Source organism: Uranotaenia lowii, chromosome 2, assembly GCF_029784155.1.
Source record: "Uranotaenia lowii strain MFRU-FL chromosome 2, ASM2978415v1, whole genome shotgun sequence".
Classification (NCBI taxonomy): domain Eukaryota; kingdom Metazoa; phylum Arthropoda; class Insecta; order Diptera; family Culicidae; genus Uranotaenia; species Uranotaenia lowii.
Window position 1 is genome coordinate 75,646,458 of NC_073692.1, and position 17,821 is coordinate 75,664,278.

Sequence of the window (17,821 nt, forward strand, 5' to 3'; positions counted from 1 at the left end):
CCTAACATCCTTACCTAACAAAGGATCATTTTTTGCGAAAAAGAAAAACCAGGATAAGCAATGTCAGATGAAATTTTGACATTTTGTATCGTCAACTGGGGCATCATGAATCACTTTTCAACTTCAATGGCTTCTTAAAGCTTAACTTCTACTGATAATCATACCACTTGTACATCCAAAGTTTTAATGTTGGCGTAGTCAGAAAAATTGATGGTTTCAACGGACATTTTAAATCTATAAAAACATGCAACTTTCACCCTACTAAGAACAAGGGGAAAGTTGCAACAAACTTTGATTTCGATTAAAAATTTATAATTTTAGATATATTTGTGATGTCATAACGCACAAAGTACCAATTGCAGTTATTTTAGGTTTGATGATCAACTATGTTTTGAGGAAAAATCACAAGAGTGCTGCATACATAAAGGGGTAAGAAATACTACAAAAAAATATACTCAATAGGTTGAATCATGAAAATTAATGTTTGGATGGATGAAATTTCGAAATTTACAAACGCGTGATGCAAAACAATCATATTCCAGCATATGGAAACAAGATGTAAACGAATAATCTTTGATTTGTATGTTGATGCATTTTAGCCCAGACTGGTAACTGAATTATAAAAATACTCATTTAAAAACATTTAATGATTGTCCAAAAATTATGTTTGCACATCAAAGTGCTATAAAGTTTGTATATCATTAAGTCAATCCGTTATACTGGGTATATTTTTTTTAACCAAACCGAAAAATGTAAAAATTTGTAAACTTTTTGTTCGGATTTTTAAATTTTAACTGAAGGTAAAAAACTTAAAAAAAACTATCAGGAATTGATAAAACTCGGGAATTCCCGAATCCCAGGAAACGCTAAAATAATAGTCCTACACTGATATGGTGCTGGGTTTTGGGGTTTAACCGGAGATTTTCCTCAAGGGAAATTACTTGATCCCAAAATGTGATTAAAAATAAGTTTTAACAAACATGTCAGAAAATTTGGTCCTGTATTTAGTCCTATATAAATCGAGGCCAAGAACATTTCATTCTACGTCACTATTTGACGTTCGCCTTTGTATTGAAACTCAAACATTGATACACAAAATCCTACCTCGTCTTCAAACTGTTTTTGAAGAAGTATTTCCAAACAAGTTCATCTCTCATTTTATTACTAACCACTTCGGTGTTAAAATAAATCGTTTATATTATTGCAAATCTTCAGCTGATATTTATAAAATTTTCTTCAAGGAACCAATTCCAGTCTCTATTTCTCCCGTGAGCTTTCATTACGTCGTATGAAACATCTTAAGAGTTCACAGAAAACTGTTGCAAAATTCATCAAAACAGCTTTAAAATTTGTATCTCACTTATAAAATATGTTGTCCAGACTACAAATATTCATAATGGAAAAAAGTTGCGGCTAGTTTATGTCAGTTTTGATATTTTTGTAATAAAACTGTTTGTTTACATTTTGTTTCATACAACGTAATGAAAGCTCACGCGAGATTTTATTTTGAGTGTTCTTCATTATGCTCAACATTAAAAGAAAATAATTTGATAAAATGGGTTTTGATAAATTACACATAATTAACATTTTTCTTAAGTGCAAACAATTCAATTGGTGCTCTGAAACTTTTGAAATTAGGTAAAAATTATTTAAAAAAGTTCTGCACTTTTCTGACAAAAATTAAGGTTTTTGTCAACGTTTCCCAGAACTGCAAGTAATTTTGACTTGTTCTAAAAAAGTTATAGAAGTTATCTATTGGTTTACTTTTCCTAGTTTGTGATTTTTTTTAAACGAGTTTTAACACGTTCGTTGCCATGGGACCCATATTCGGGTGACGGATGTATTTCTCTTCACATCAAAAACGTGGATTAAATGAAATATTTTTTTTTGAGCTAACTTTAGTAATACCAGAAATATTTTTTTTTACTTATTTTTAAAACTGTAGAATTGAACTTGTTTATCATCACCATCATCATCAAAATATTATTTCTCAACTGAATAAAGTAAAATAAAAAAATCAGAACTTGTTTTTTTCTTTTACGTAGATTTGTTAGTTCATCTGTTGTTAATAATTTTTGGTTTCAGTCAAAACTGATTTATTTCAAAACTTACAAACTCCATATCTCGCGTGAGCTTCCATTACGTCGTATGAAACAAAATGTAAACAAACAGTTTTATTACGAAAAAATACAAAAATTGACATAAACTAGTCGTCACTTCTTCTTATTGAGAATATTTGTAGCATGGGCCACATATTTTATATGGAAAAAACAAATTTTAAAGTTTTTTTTGAAAAATTTTGCAGCAGTTTTCTTTGAATTCTTAATATGTTTAATACGACGTAATGAAAGCTCACTTTTATTATCTTTATTAGCTTAAAAACTTATCTTTTTCATTTCATATTATATTTGAATTTATGGTGAGTTTAATCACCATTAGTTATGTTTGTTCATTTAATTTATAGACCTTATCGGCGAATAAATCCTTAAGTAAGAACATTTTAGGATAATGAAACCTATAGGTTATAAAAACTGAATGAATATAGAAAATAGTGAATTTAGTTAGAAGCATTTTCATCACATGTTATCAATTTGTTCCTCATGGAAAAACTTTTCATTTTCATTATCTTGCTTTTCAATTCGGAATTGTTGTGTCTTGAAAACATAACCTTCCTAGAACATTTTTCTATTTTTAAAAAGAAAAGCTTAATTTCTTGTTTTCGTCCATTCCAGGATTCAATATTTCAATTGACGGTGACAAATTATTCAGAAATTAAAATTTAAAACTATATTTGAGAATCAAAGTTATAAATGTTTCACTTGTTTTAAATAAAAAATAATTTTATTGAATCGATCATGATTTATCGAAAATCAGATCCAGAAACGATTTGCTGTAGCAACTTTAGAGTTTAATTTTGATGCCCAATGTTAATATAACTAGTATTTGGTTTGAGCTTTCAATTGTCCAATAATACGCATTTGTGAATTCCTGATTTTTGTTTTTATCAATTTTGTATTTGATAATTCAATGAACCACCCATTCCAAAACTGTTTTTTGTCAGTGGTGATGAAATGAACATGGTTTAATTTAAATATTGAAAGTGATTATTGTAAACTTCTATCAAAAATAATTTTTTTTGCCTTTTATTTCCATACCTGAAAGAATTTGAATATAAAAAGGGATTTAATCTCTTACTTTCATGATTGGCACTCTTGAAAAAAAAAACGATGAAGTTCATTCTTATTTATCAGATTTAATTCAATCATAACTTTTTTGAATAAATTCTGTTGAGTTCAAATGGATATTCAAAAGAATTTTTCAATCAATCATCAATTGAAAATGAATTAAGGAAATATAAATTATTAATAACAATAATCAATAATTGTAATCATTGTGCTCAACAATTTTTAACCACGAGTAATTCCAGACCTGTTCTTAAATCAATTTAAGAATTCAGATATTTGAAAAATCTGGTGTTATATCTTTTGTATTTTTTTCTGTGCAACGATTTGTATGTCCAATTCTTTAAATTCTGGTACCTATTATTCAAAATTATAATTCGCATTCGTTTTCTGATATTTCGAAAATATTGACTTATAATTTCTAGTTCAGAGTAAGGATCATTGTTTTGAATAATTTATTTGATGTGCATTTTTGCTATAGTTACCATTTCTAGCTAAATTTGAATTTCGAAAACAAATGGATAGTTAACAAGATTTGATGAACAACCTGACGTTAGGCAAACCAACTTCTATCGATAGTGATGAATCTTTCATTAGGGAATTATCTGTCCTTTGTTCTTGTCAATTTCGTTCTTGTCCAACGTTCGCTGCTCTTGGTTTTAATCGGTGAAAAATAATAATATTCTATGGTCGCACTTCTACTTCAACCTACTTTTCAAATTATGTAATTTGAAGTTGAAGTGCGACCAGATGAAGCAGGACATTTTAAACGCATATCAAAAATAATTCACAGAATTTATGATGAAAAATAAACATTTACCAATTTCATTGAATTCTGTCATTAATAGCTGAACAACTAATAAACCTATAAAAAAAATTCTGGTTTTATTTTTTTGCTATCCTTTATCCTATGAAGGATTCAGAATTTGTCTACGTTATCTAGTGTTAGAGATACATTGCTTTCAAAATGTAATTTGACAAATTTAAGAAAAATTTTTAAAGTTTTTAGTTTTAAAGATTTTTACAGTTTTGTAGAAGACTGCACAACGTTATGTTTTTGAACATTTTTTAAAATTCATTTTGGTAAAAATATTATTATTAAAAATTAAGTCAAAATAAAGAATTTACTTAGAGCTGGAAAATAAGCTTTTCTCAGAAGTCAAAACACAACATTATTTACAACATTTACAGTAAAAAAATAATGCAGAAATTTTTCAGCACATCCAAATTATTCAAAATTTCTTAAATATTTTTGCACCATTTTTTGTTAATTATGTTGCCTTATGATATCAGAAATTGAGCATTCATCTATAAAACCGTTAAAAAATAGAAAACATCCAGTCCCTCAAAGGATAAAAAAACATTTTTTCACATTGTTCATTCATTCTTTGTTGCAGATTGTTACTTTCTAAACAAAGAACTAAAATTCCATTTCATTTGTTTCAGATCATGGGAAATGAAATTTTAAAATTAATTAAACAATACGATATATTCAAATCACTATTCTGACAAATAAACCAGAATAATAAAAAAACATAATTTTAGAATCAGTTTCAAGTTCATAGCAATTATCGTCAAAAATTTATCTTAAATATTTGTTGTTCGACGTATAAGGACACAATCAGAATCATTCAAATTTCGTTGTGATAACCTTGCGCTGATACGACTTAGCTCTGCAAAAATAGTTAATTAACATTCTCTTTAAATTTTATTCTCTTCAACATGTGCATTATTTTCTTTTATAAAACGACATTAAAAACGGGAGATTCTTTAATCAGCACAATAATATGTTTTTTAACTATACAAAATACGAAGATATCATTTTTTTATCAACATTTTCACGAATGGAAAATGATGAATTTGCAGATTGAAGTTGTATAATAGGATATCGAAATAAGTTTATATAGAGTTCTTTTTATTGATCGAAAAATTTGTAAAATCCCCCAAAAGAATGCCGCGCGGGCGGCAGTAGTGCAAAAAGGCACCCGTCGAAATGTGGAAAATCACCGACAGCGGAAGAGGCAGCGAGTCCGAATTTTCCAGGAAAAATGCGCCGCCTGGAGAAGGAGGAGCTTGAGGAGCTGGAGCAGCTGCATCGTTCCCAAGAAACACGAAAGTTCTATCAGAAACTCAACGCATCCCGCATCGTGCCGCAAGCCTAAATGTGCCGGGATAAGGACGGGGGAATTCTGACGGACAATCGTGAGGTGATCAAAAGGTGGAAGCAGCACTTCGATGAACACCTGAACGGCGCACATGCAGGAGATCAAGACGGTGGAGGAAAGTACATCGCTGGCGTAGCGAACGACGTAGAGGATCCACTCCCAACGATGAGTGAAGTTAAGGAAGCTATTCGCCAGCTGAATACCAACAAGTCAGCTGGGAAGGATGGCATCGCAGCTGAACTCATCAAAATGGGCCGGACAAGTTGGCCGATTGCCTACACCGATTGATAGTCCGGATCTGGGACTATCAACAGCTACCGGAGAAGTGGAAGGAGGGGGTAATATGCCCCATCTACAAGAAGGGCGATAAAATGGACTGTGAGAACTACCGAGCGATCACTGTCCTCAATGCCGCCTACAAAGTGTTGTCCCGAATTCTACTCCGCCGCCTAACGCCACAAGCAAACAGATTCGTAGGAAGGTCATCAGGTCATGGAGGGACGGTCATCAGGTCATGGAGGGACGGTCTACGACATTACGGCAAATCCTCCAAAAATGCCGTAAACACCAAGTCCCTACGCACCATCTATTCATTGACTTCAAAGCCGCATACGACACGATCGACCGTAACGAGCTATGGAAAATCATGGACGAGAACGGCTTTTCCGGGAAGCTGATCAGACTGATCAAGGCGACGATGGATGGAACGCAGTGCTGTGTGCGGATTTCGGGTGAATTGTCGAGTTCATTCGAATCGCGCATGGGGCTTCGACAAGGTGAAGGTGTTATTCGACGAGCGCTGGGCGAAATGCGGGGCACGATTTTCAAGAGATCCAGTCAACTTATCTGTTTTGCCGATGGCATTAATATAGTCGGCAGATCATCTGCGGCGGTGGAGGAGATCAACCGTAAACTGAAACGCGAAGCAGGAAGGATTGGATTGATGATTAATACGTTCAAGACGAAGTACATGCTGGCCTGCGGATCCGAGACCGAGAATAACAAGGTCATGATCGACGGCGACGAGCTGGAGATAGTCGAAGACTTTGTCTATCTCGGCTCACTGGTGACCGCAGACAATGACACCACCGTGAGATCCGGAGGCGAATTATCAGCGTAAATCGTGCCTACTATGGACTCCACAAGCAACTGCGGTCGAGAAGACTTAGCCCCCGCACGAAGTGTAACCTGTATATGACGCTCATTAGACCGGTTGTTCCCTACGGGCACGAGACATGGATATTGCTCGAGGAGGACCTGTGTACACTCGGAGTATTCGAGCAAAGAGTGTTAAGAACCACTTTTGGCGGCGTACAGGAGAACGGAGTGCGGAGGCGAAGGATGAACGACGAGCTCGTGCGACTCTACGGCGAACCCAGGATCCAGAAGGTGGTGAAGGCTGCACACAGGAGTACGTAGAAGAAAAAGTTGGCCAAAAGTATTTTTTAGTTTTGAAATCAATAAAATAGTTTATTTTGACTTATCAAACGTTTTTAAGATCATTTAAAATATTTTTCACCGTTTTCGTAATATTTCATAATTTTCTATTAGAAATTTTCTAACATTTATATGACATGATAGATAATCCAGGTTAGAAAAGTTGTAAAATTCAAAAAAATCTAGATTTTTTTTATTTGTTTTTGAAAGTTAAATAACATTCGAAAATATTCGAAAAAGAACATTAATTTTACTGAGCTGAAATTTAAAATAAACGAAGCCCTAGGTGACTGTTTTGTGGAAAAAATCTATCAATATTTTTAAACTTCAAACTTAAAAATATCAAAAATGCGCGAGTTTGCGCGAGTTTTTTCTTTTGCACATGATTATTGAAGTTATCAATTTTTTAATGATATCAAACATTTTGCCGGGACTTGCTGGGAACATAAACAAAAACACTAATTTGTAAAAAAAATCAACGTTAAAAACAAAAAATAATCAGCAGAATTTTCAAAGCACTGCGTACTGTTTCTATAGTCGTCAAATTTTGTCTATTATACTTAAAATTATTAAACATCCCTTCATTGGAGTTTTCCATTTCAAATTTTCATTTTTAGTCACTAAAGAAGGTTTTATTCATTGATATGACGTAATCGCACTGATTCAACGATTTGTAGAAAAATTCTCTCTCATAAAAATACTAAAGTTCCGACAGCTGCAACAGCTTATAAACAAATCAGATGTCAAAAAACTGACCGGTACATGGTGCTAAATTTATTCAAGAATCAAATAAACATTGACATAAAAGTAACCAATGAAATTTAAATTTTGAGTTTTGGCCAGGTTTTTGGGTGAAATACTCCTGTGTGGGCTGGCCGGATACGCTGGGCGGGACATGTTGCGAGAATGCCGGACGACTATCCTGCAAAACAGGTATTCGCTACGAATCCGGTAGGAACAAGACGAGCGGGGGCGCAATGAGCGAGGTGGTTAGACCAAGAAGAGCGTGATCTGGCGAACGTGGGGTGCCCGAGAAATTGGAGAACGGATGCCATGGACCGAGTGAATTATAGGAATTATGTTAGTCAAGTTATGTCGTGAGACGGAATACTATGTAAATAATTGTAAAATCCCCCCCCCCCCTCCCCCCCCCCCTCTCCCGTTCTCCTTCAAGAGTTGGCTCTAGAAGCGTGCCTGGCCTGATGTGATAGATAATTGATTTTTTTTAATAATTTATTTTTTTCTGAACGAACCTCACCTTGAGAACCATCGCCCAGGGCAAAGCAAGTGTCGAATCTTTGGCTGCAGCAGCAGTGGTTTGTCCAAATTGATTACAGTTTCATAAATTCGATATCGCGCGTCTGTGCAAAGCTTTGATTTTTCTCATCCGGCAAACAGAAAAGCAACGTGGCCTCCAAAGGCAGAGAAAAAAACACACCGAAAACTGATGCATATTTCTCCGATTCTCCGAGACGTTTGGTCACGACCGAAAGACCACGAAACTGCACAATTCCACTGCCAGTTGACTGGCTAGGAGTGTAGTTAGGTCCCTTGCCCTAGGTCCTTCTTCTCTGACAGGGCCTGGTTGGTCCACTGGGAGCGATATTATTGTGCGAGGGTGAAAAGCAACACCATTCTGCTCTTGGAAACGTGCCTGAGTCCCGCAATCCCCGCAGATCCCCCACATCCAGTCCAGGCCCAAAAAAAGTGCGGCTCCAGTAGTGCAATATTGGACGACAACGACGACATTTGGCAGGCAGCTTTCCGACGTGAAAAAGTATCCAATCCCAAGAATCCCATTTCACAATGAATGTGATGGGAGATGTCGTTTCTCGCCATATTCGGGAGTGGAGTTTAGTTTCTCGATGGACCGGGCCCGGTTTGGCAACATCAAGGCAGTAAAGTGTGGGTGGCAGTAGTTTTCTCGAGTTGAGTTCAGCAGAAATACGACGTGCCAGTGTGTTCGGGAGATCGGGGGAGAAAAGTGTCGGGTTTTTCACTCAGTCAACTAACGGAACACCACCATCATTGGACCCCCGATGATGGCTGGCTTCTGCCTGGAGGGTGTGAGTATAAACTAAATACATTTATATACCTAAAGGATGTTGTGCAAACCCCATTTTGGCTCATCAGCATACTATCCTCTAAAAGGTTTATAGTTTTCAGCCGGCATATCCTGGCTCGCTCGGATACTAAGCTATAGGAGAGACGCTTGTTCCATTATGTCGGATATGGCAATTCAAAGTAGAGCGTGTTCACGACCGTTGAGAATAGAAGAACCCAAGCGGTGTGAAAATAGTTGGATTTCAACTAATAACCTAATGAGGCGAAAATAATGTGCTCGGAATTGGATTTTTTGTTCGCGGATGTTGTCTCATGAGAGATTTGTACCTGTTAGAAGTTTTCGGTGTGCAAAAATGGTGGAAGGATTTGCATTTTTATTCGAATCACATCAGGAAGTTGGCGCCAATTTAGCATTTTTCTATGCGAATATTTTTACTTGCTTTTGAAGTCATCGATTTAATATGATTTCTTGTTTTTTTTTATTAAAAATGATGAGTCATCAGAAAAGTTTAGATTATCAGAAGAGTTGAGGAGGCTAAATTTCTTTGTAAATTGTGTTTTGAACACTGTGAAGACTCTGAGCTTAATTTCCGGCTTTCCGCATTACCAAGATCAAGCTTCAACTGAATATTCGTATGAATATTCGTAATGACATAGAGGATGTGAGAGTAAAAAATTATCTGTCATCTTAGTTCACAAAAAAATTATAACAATTTTAAATATTTTAAAATTTATTCCGATTGGACTCGATTATCCGTAGACTCGATCAGCCGTGTTTTAAGACTCGATTCATTAGTGCATCTATTTTTCTCTCAGGTTATAAATATCAATAAGTCAATAACAATAACTCTTCTTATTTTTTATTTTTCATTTTCGTTTTCTCCTCCTTTTTTATTTAACTAAAAGTGATATTTTTTATTATCGCAATGCCCATTAGACAGAGGCGATTTGGGGTCATTTTTGAATTTCTCTAACCCTGAGGTCTATAGCTTTGTTTTGGTTCGAAACTCATCTATGATTTTGCAGAATTTTATAGTAACGTTAACATGAGTAAATTTGAACTATCAGTGTTTGCTGCCGTAAGTGGGTTCGTCCCACTAAAACCACCTTGGGCTTCGTGTGCCAGATGTGCCCCTTGGTTTCACCCTATGATACTACATCAAGGGGTAGGCTGTGCTCATGCACTTATACATTTCACACTTTTCCTTTTCCTCTTTCTCAATTTTGTTTTTTTTCCTAGATCTTCGTTCTGCTCTATCCTCTTTTTCCTCCTTCTCCTTTTCCTCTATCGCTTCAGACGGGTACGAAAGACCCCGAGGCGTGTGCCGGTTAGGTAACGCTTTCATAGTAACTCACGCCCGTCACAGCAACCACTCCCGTAGGATTTCTAACCACCAAGGCATGGCCGATTGAGAGACTACCAAGCTAGAATTCCGTCACGACCACCCCGAATGGTATCTCCGCTTCCTTTTGCTGCAGAAAAGATCGTAGCTGAGTACGTGAGACCTCTTAAGTCCCACCACGCACACGTATGAGTCCAGATTAGGGTTATACCGCGCCCTAAGATCGCGTTGCTTTTGAATTGAAGTATCATACGAGGCCCAAGACCTTCCATTAGCTTGTCAAATTTGGTTGACTATCTCGCTTTTCCTTTCATTATTTTTCCTGATTCTTATCAGATCGCGCACGATTTGCGAGATTTCGTCGACTTTAGCACGCCACGACTGTTCGTCGCGACACATTTCACTCACAATGTTTTCAGCGTTCAAATTTTGAAGTTGTTGATGCCTAGAAATGAACCTGGGACAGACAAAGATAGTATGTTCTGCCGATTCCTCCGTATCTACGCATTCCGGGAAATAAGGCGAGCTGATAAGCTTAAACCGATGAAGGTATTGCTTATAGCCGATTTACCCAGTCTGAAAGTCGCGGGATTAGCCTATGCGTCCATCTTGCGTTGTTCGATGCGTCTCATTGCTCCTGGCACTTGAGCATTGACGCTGCTTGTTAAATTTTGCGCACTCCTCTAACCGCTCTTGCTTTGTAACACTTTATATCCTCCGCCAGAGTTATGTCGATGGGAATCATGCCCGCGATGACAAAAGCTGCATCTGCTGATATGGTCCTGTACGCACAGGAACTCACATGGCTATCAGCCGATGTGTGCTCCGTAATTGGGATCTGTTGCGCTCTACCTCTATCGCGGAGCTCCAGGCCGCTCCTCCGTATTGTAGTTTCGACAGTGCTACGCTCGCAAGGAGACGTCTCTTGGTACTCTTTGGGCCACGGCATAATCCAGGCCAATGAATCTATGACTTTCGATGCACTTTCACAACAGTATTTGACATGCGCACCAAAACTTAAGCGATGGTCGACCATTACTCCAAGGTATTTCAGCTGCTGTTTCGAAGATGTCGTGTGCCCTCCAACAGTAATCTCCATGTGCGGCACAACTCTTTTATTGGTCACGAGCAGAACTTCAGTTTTATGGTGAGCTATCTGAAGCTTAACTCCCTCCATCCAGATGCCAACCCTTTCTACGGACACCGTTGCAAGATCTTCTACCTCCTCGATTGTTTCGCCGGTGATCATGAGCACGATATCGTCTGCGAATCCGACTATCTGCACGCCTGCTGGTAGTTTCAGCGTTAACACCTCATTATACATGGCATTCCAAAGCACAGGTCCGAGCATGGAACCCTGTGGAACACCCGCTGTTAGGGCAGTAGATCGTAACCCAGTTTCGGTTTCGTACGTCAGGATTCGATTTGCGAAGAAGCTTCCTATTATCCTGCAGAGGGTATTGGGAACACGCATCCTGTGAAGCGCTTTGGCAATCGCTTCTCAGCTAGCATTGTTGAAGGCATTCTTCACGTCAATCGTCACAATGGCGCAGTGACGAACACCTGTCCGCTTCTTTTTATATGCGCGCTTCGCGTACTCTGTCACCATTCGGATGGCGTCCACCGTAGATCTCCCTTTCCGAAAACTGAACTGTCTGTTCAACAGTCCACTTTCGCCTTCTGTGTAGATAATAAGTCTGTTTAATATAATCCTCCCCAGCAGCTTACCAAGGGTGTCCAGCAGACAAATGGGTCTATATGATGATGGATGCCCTGGGGGTTTTCCAGGTTTCTGTAGTAGCACCAACTTCGCCGTTTTCCACGAATTGGGAAAAGATCCCTCGTCGAGAAACATTTGTAGCACCACTCTGAAGGTATCCGGAATGGTCTGTACCGCCACTTTCAGCACTGCATTGGGGATTCCGTCCGGACCAGGGGCCTTATTCACCGCAAGTTTCTTAGCGATAGCCACAAGTTCTTCGTGCTCGATGTCGTGGGCACCCGCGTCGTACGGGGTAAGTGACCACTGCGTCGGGCCATGCTGCGGGAAAAGATGTGCAACGATCTCTCTCAGTTTTTCCGGACACTTTCGGTCGGCGACCTTGGGCCACCGAATCTCGTCAGTGCAACTTTATAGGCTTGGCCCCATGGGTTATCATCTACGGTCTGGCATAACGCTCTGTAGCGGTTTTCTTTGCTTGTTTGAATAGCTCGGTTAAGTCCCCCCCTAGCTGCTCGGTAAACGGCACCTCTCGTTTCTCTGTCGGCTTCGTTTCTTGTCCGTTGAGCTCGTCGCCTGGCTTTTAGACAGCTAGTACGAAGCTCAACTATTTCTGAGGTCCACCAGTAAGCTGGTCGTCGCCACCAATTCGGTGCAGAGCTTAAAACTATCGACAGCCTTGCGTGAATGTGAAATTTCTCTCCATTCAGAGTCTTCCGTTTTCGTTTCCTTCATTGCCTTCTCTCACTCAAAAAGCTCTCTCTGATTGACAGCGTTTACAATTTTCTTTCGCTCATCTTCCCATTCGTTTTGGCCTACGGTCACAGTCACTGCGAGGACATGACTGTGAGCTTCGATGCAAATTCAGTCATTTCGATTTTGAATGAATGGAATCTGTTTGAGAAAAGTTGAACGTAGGTACGCGCTGTTCCCGGCGCAGAGCTATCAAATTAATAGCGGCTAAACGGTAAACGTTAGAAACTTGATGTCTTTTATATAACTTAAAATAAATGATTGATTCACATAGAAGGAAGATAAAAAATATTTTTAAAAATTCTTCGTGTATACACCAATTAAAAAAAAATTGTCGAGGTCATCACAGAAATCAAATGAAAAAACAGAAAAAGTTATAAGCAATTTAAAGAATAAAATGAGAATTTTTCAGTTTTTGTTAATCCTCTAGAACCCAATTTTTTTCCGCTGAAAAATTCACAAAAGCCTAGTTTTATGATTACAAACCAGGTTTATTCTACGAAAAACTTTTAAGATGAGACAGAAATTTTGACAATTGCACAGGAGCTAAAGAAATTCACTTTCAGTACTTTTTCGATTGTAGTTTCTATAAACTTTACCAAATTTCTCCTAAATTTTTAAGCAGTTTTTGTTGAAATTTTTCCAGAAATAACTGAGATATTTCAACTTATACTAAAAGCACAGACAAACAGACGGGACACTCGGTTTTCGTTTTTCGCAAAGCTGTTCCGAAGCTAGGCAATGTCGCCACAAGAGTGCACTAGAATCACTAAGAAGCAAATCTAAGTTTTCATCATGGTAGCTGTGTAATGATGGTATTAATATTTTCATCACCATGGTACTTCTAGAATGTTTATTTTAGTTTGTTTTTATCCAGCGAAACGGATTTGAAAAGGTTTGTTTTTATCCAGCGTATTCCTGCTTTGGAAGAAATAATTTTTTTTTGTCTGTGCTAAAAGGTATGCTAAAAGTAAATATTGTACATATTTTTCGAATTGTTGTCATACTTTTCTTCTACCTAACTCAGGAATTTGTCTTCTAAAAAAAAAACAACCCAGAATGGAGGTAACTTTTTAACCTTACTGCCAATAATTTTTTAGATCGTAAAACTCTTTGACCAAGGATTTCTGAGGCTACCAAATTGACCGTTTTTCGAAAAATAGGCCTATTTTTAGTTTTCTCATATTTTTATACTTTTGTTAGCTGTTGCTTTTGACAACTACTTGTCAAACCATTTGCAGTATGGTTTGTAAGCTTTGTAGACATTTAGAAAGATTCTGCGAAAAAAGTAAATAAAAATTATTGTAGTAAAAAAAATTGGTTTCATGGCGATTTTAATACACCCCGTCTTAAGGCGGGTTTGGCACTAGAAGGTTACATTTTTTTTTTGAATAAGTTTAAAAAAATCAGTGAATTGATAAAAAATGTTCAAATGGCTAAAACACCCAACTTTGTTGAACATTAAAGAGACAAGAAGAATTTAAATGCCCCCAATTATTACATCAAGAATATTTTTTTATTATTTGATTCAATTATTCAAGTTATCAGCTTTTCAATGATGATGAATGAAACATTAGATTGCATTAGTTTATTTGTATACATTCAATCACTATTGAGTTATTTTTTGTTGTTGTGATTTATCATTCATTTATTGACTTTTCTAGGTGAAAACGCCTCAGTTTGCAATTCATATAATGAAAATTAATGTTTCGTGCGCTTCCATCGTCTGAAAGCTAATAACTTTTAAGAATGAATCCATCTATAAAAATGTACGAACTCATCCGTTCTCAATAAGTTTATTGAAAATAGGCATTTTTCCCTTCGAGATGAATTTTAAAGGTGTTTTTCAATAGAATATGAAAGTTTTCGTTGCGTAGATAAATTGTCTCGAAGACATCAAGTGTCTATCGTTTACCGTTTAGCCGGTATGAATTTTCATCACTTTTTTCGGTACATGCAAAGTAGCGTAGGCGAATATGATTGGCTCACACATTCAAAGAGGATCCAATTGAATGAATTTTGAACGTTTGATCCTGTCACGACTTTGTGGAACGAATGAGTGTGAAACGAATGGTGAAACAAAAGTGAAGACATTCACAGTCAACAAGAAGCTCACTCTCTCCAAACGTAGATTATTTCATCGACTGCCAGAGAAAACGAAAGGGAGAGCTTTTTCTCTCACATTCAACCCGTTTCTGTCAATGAAGGTGAATGTTTCGAGCACTGCTTCGGTGTATTCCTTCTTGGCATGGTCATGTCGCACACCGCTACCATCATTTTCGTCAGCTACGCAGCATTATGGACCTGCGATGCTTCCTGCATGTTGATAGCGTTGGTGCACACTTCCTTATCGAAAGCTTTGGTCTTCCATCTCCGCTCATGGACTGGCAGTTGCCTTACTGCCACCGGATTTCGGTCTCATACGCTATAACGGTGATCGCTGTGGGTATAATCGTCACACAGTCTCCAATTCATGTCGGTTTTTAATGATGGGCTCGCAAAGGTGATATCTATTACTGACGTTTTGTCTGGTATTCCATGCTTGCGATAGGTGCTGGTAGATCCAGTGTTGCAAGGCTCAACCTCCAGTCTCGCGAAGGACTCTAGCAGACTGTGGCCCCTAGGATTGATGCACCTACCTCAGTTAAACGCCCAAGCGTTGAAGTCTCCTGCTATCACTACAGGGGCCCTTCCTGTCAGTTCGTGAGTGAGTTCATCCAACATTGTGTTGAACTCCCCGATCGTCCATCTTGGTGGAGCGTAGCAGCTGCAAAAGAAGATGCCATTGATTTTAGCAATCACAAATCCGTCCCGAGAATCTACCACTATCTCCTGGATAGGAAAACGTCCCGTTGCGTAGATAGCAGCTAAGCCAGACCTGTCCGCAGAAGCTGTGCGACCTCGCTACGGTTGAGGTTTAGCTGGATTACATCCAATTTTACTGGCTTGCTTTTGCCTTTTTGTATGCCTGTCAGTCCAAGCCACCAGTTTCGTGAGCATTGTCATCCGCCCGCTTGCACAGCATGCACAGCATTTGACAGCATGCGACCTGCGATAGCGCTCGGACAGTCGCTTCATCGCTTTGGGTGCTTTCAACAAGCTCCTTGAAGTCGGCGCTCTTTACCGTCGGGCCTTTTTTTTTTTTAGCTCGAAGAGCAGTTCACCTTTTTGGGTGCGTCTTGTTTTGGTGACGCTCTCGCCAAGAGCAGATAATTTTGGCTCTGCGCGTAGCTTCCGGAACAAGTCCGCGTACGTTGTGCCTTCTTTCGCTTCCACGATGAGGGCATCACCCCTGGACATCATCAGTTGAGGTTTTGGTTTTGGGGGTAGTTCTGGCTTCATGACGACCTTTCTTTTCGTGTTCTCCTTTCTATTACGAACCATTCGCCAGCCTCCTGCACTACTTTCTCCGTCTGCATCCTCGTAGTCCGTGCCCATCCTTTTTTTTGGAGGAATCGTTTACGATCTCTTTTCGCGGTTCTTCTCCGCTTGGACTCCTTCGAAGGTCCTTGAGAAGCAACCAATTGTGCTTCCTCCAATCCCTTCTCCGCAGCCTCGGCTTTCCGCACCAGCTCCGTTCGTTCCTTGACGGCACTCTGCAGAAGCACCATCAATTTCGGCACCCAGGTCTTGATGTGCGTGTGCACGTTGTTAGTACTTCGCACAAACTCCTGCATCTTGTCGACCATGTCGGTTGCCTCCAAAAGGCCACATTTTTTGATGCCCCTTGGTGCACCTCTTCCTGCTCCTCTTGCTGGAAACTACTGAGGTTTTCAGTGGACCCATCTACGGCCGGGCTTCTTCCCGCTTCCTTGGCAACCTCCCTGCCAATCTCCTTTCCTAGCTCCTTTACTACTTTGCTTAGTAGAGGAGACCTCTGTCTGCGTTCCTTTGCGATATTTGAATTTTTATTCGAAACAAACATACATGAAATACTTCAAATTTTTTTTTTGGAAATTTCGAAGGAGGGGGGGTGGGGGTTGTGCTGCTAAACAAAAGAAGAAATTGATAATTGTTCCAGCCTTACGTTTTTATTATAAAAGATTCAATGAAAAAAATATTGATATGGTTTTCTATAGCATGAGGCTTTTTTTTAAATTTTTTTTAAGTTTTTTTCCCCAAGTTCAAGCTGTTTTTAAATAGCAATTTTTTTGGATTTTGAAAAATGGTGTGAAATCTTGCTCCACCAAATTGACAAAATAATATGCAAAGTTTATGAGTTAACCGAAAACTGTAATTTCAAAATTCATTTCGTTATTTTAAAGCTATTAGATGAGGAAGTAAAAAAGAGGCATTTGTATGATTGAATAGATTTAAAAACAGACAGAATATTTTTCTTACTTCTTCATTTGGCATAAGAAAACTTTACAGATAGAGAAAACGTTTTTAAAGTTCTGAATATGTATGAAAACATAAAAACTAAGATGGCCCAAGATGTGTGCCCTACGATTCCCCACAAGCAATGATTTGCAAATTGGTTGCGTTTGTGTGACTAGTGTGTGTTTTATCAAAAAATCATTTTCCTCATAAAAGAACATGTCAAAACTAAGATCATAAGCGTATGAGCATATTTTTCGTTATGAACTTCAGGTTCCCCATCGATGCAATTAGAGGGTGCTTTTAATTTATGTAAGAATTTTTTTTTAAACTTTTGAAAGCTTGATAAATAAAAGAAGCATATGATGCGTATTTTAGTCAATAACATATAAAAAATATGCTTACGGCAAGCAATGACGATGACAGTTGGATTGAGATTTTTATCTCAGCACACATCTAAGATATTCAGAGCGGTCCACGTTTTCCCATGGCCCACGTTACCCCACTCTACTCTATAATTTTAATATTGGGAGTGTCAAATAGACACACTTTGTTACCTTTTAAAAATTGAAATTCATGACAAAACATACTATTCCTGTTTGATTCGTGATTTTTTCTATTGTTCAGACAAATAATGGCATCATTTTTATTCCCATGCAAAGCAAAGGTGACAATTTCTGCCAACGCCACATTTTTCTCTTTTCAAAACGGATTGCACCATCGTGTGTTGAAAAGTAGTTCGTCTACAAAAAATGGAGTTTCTCACCATGTTGTTCCCTGTTGGCTCATTCGCAACGATCCCCATTTACGATACCTTTTAACCCTTCCTCCGAATCTTCA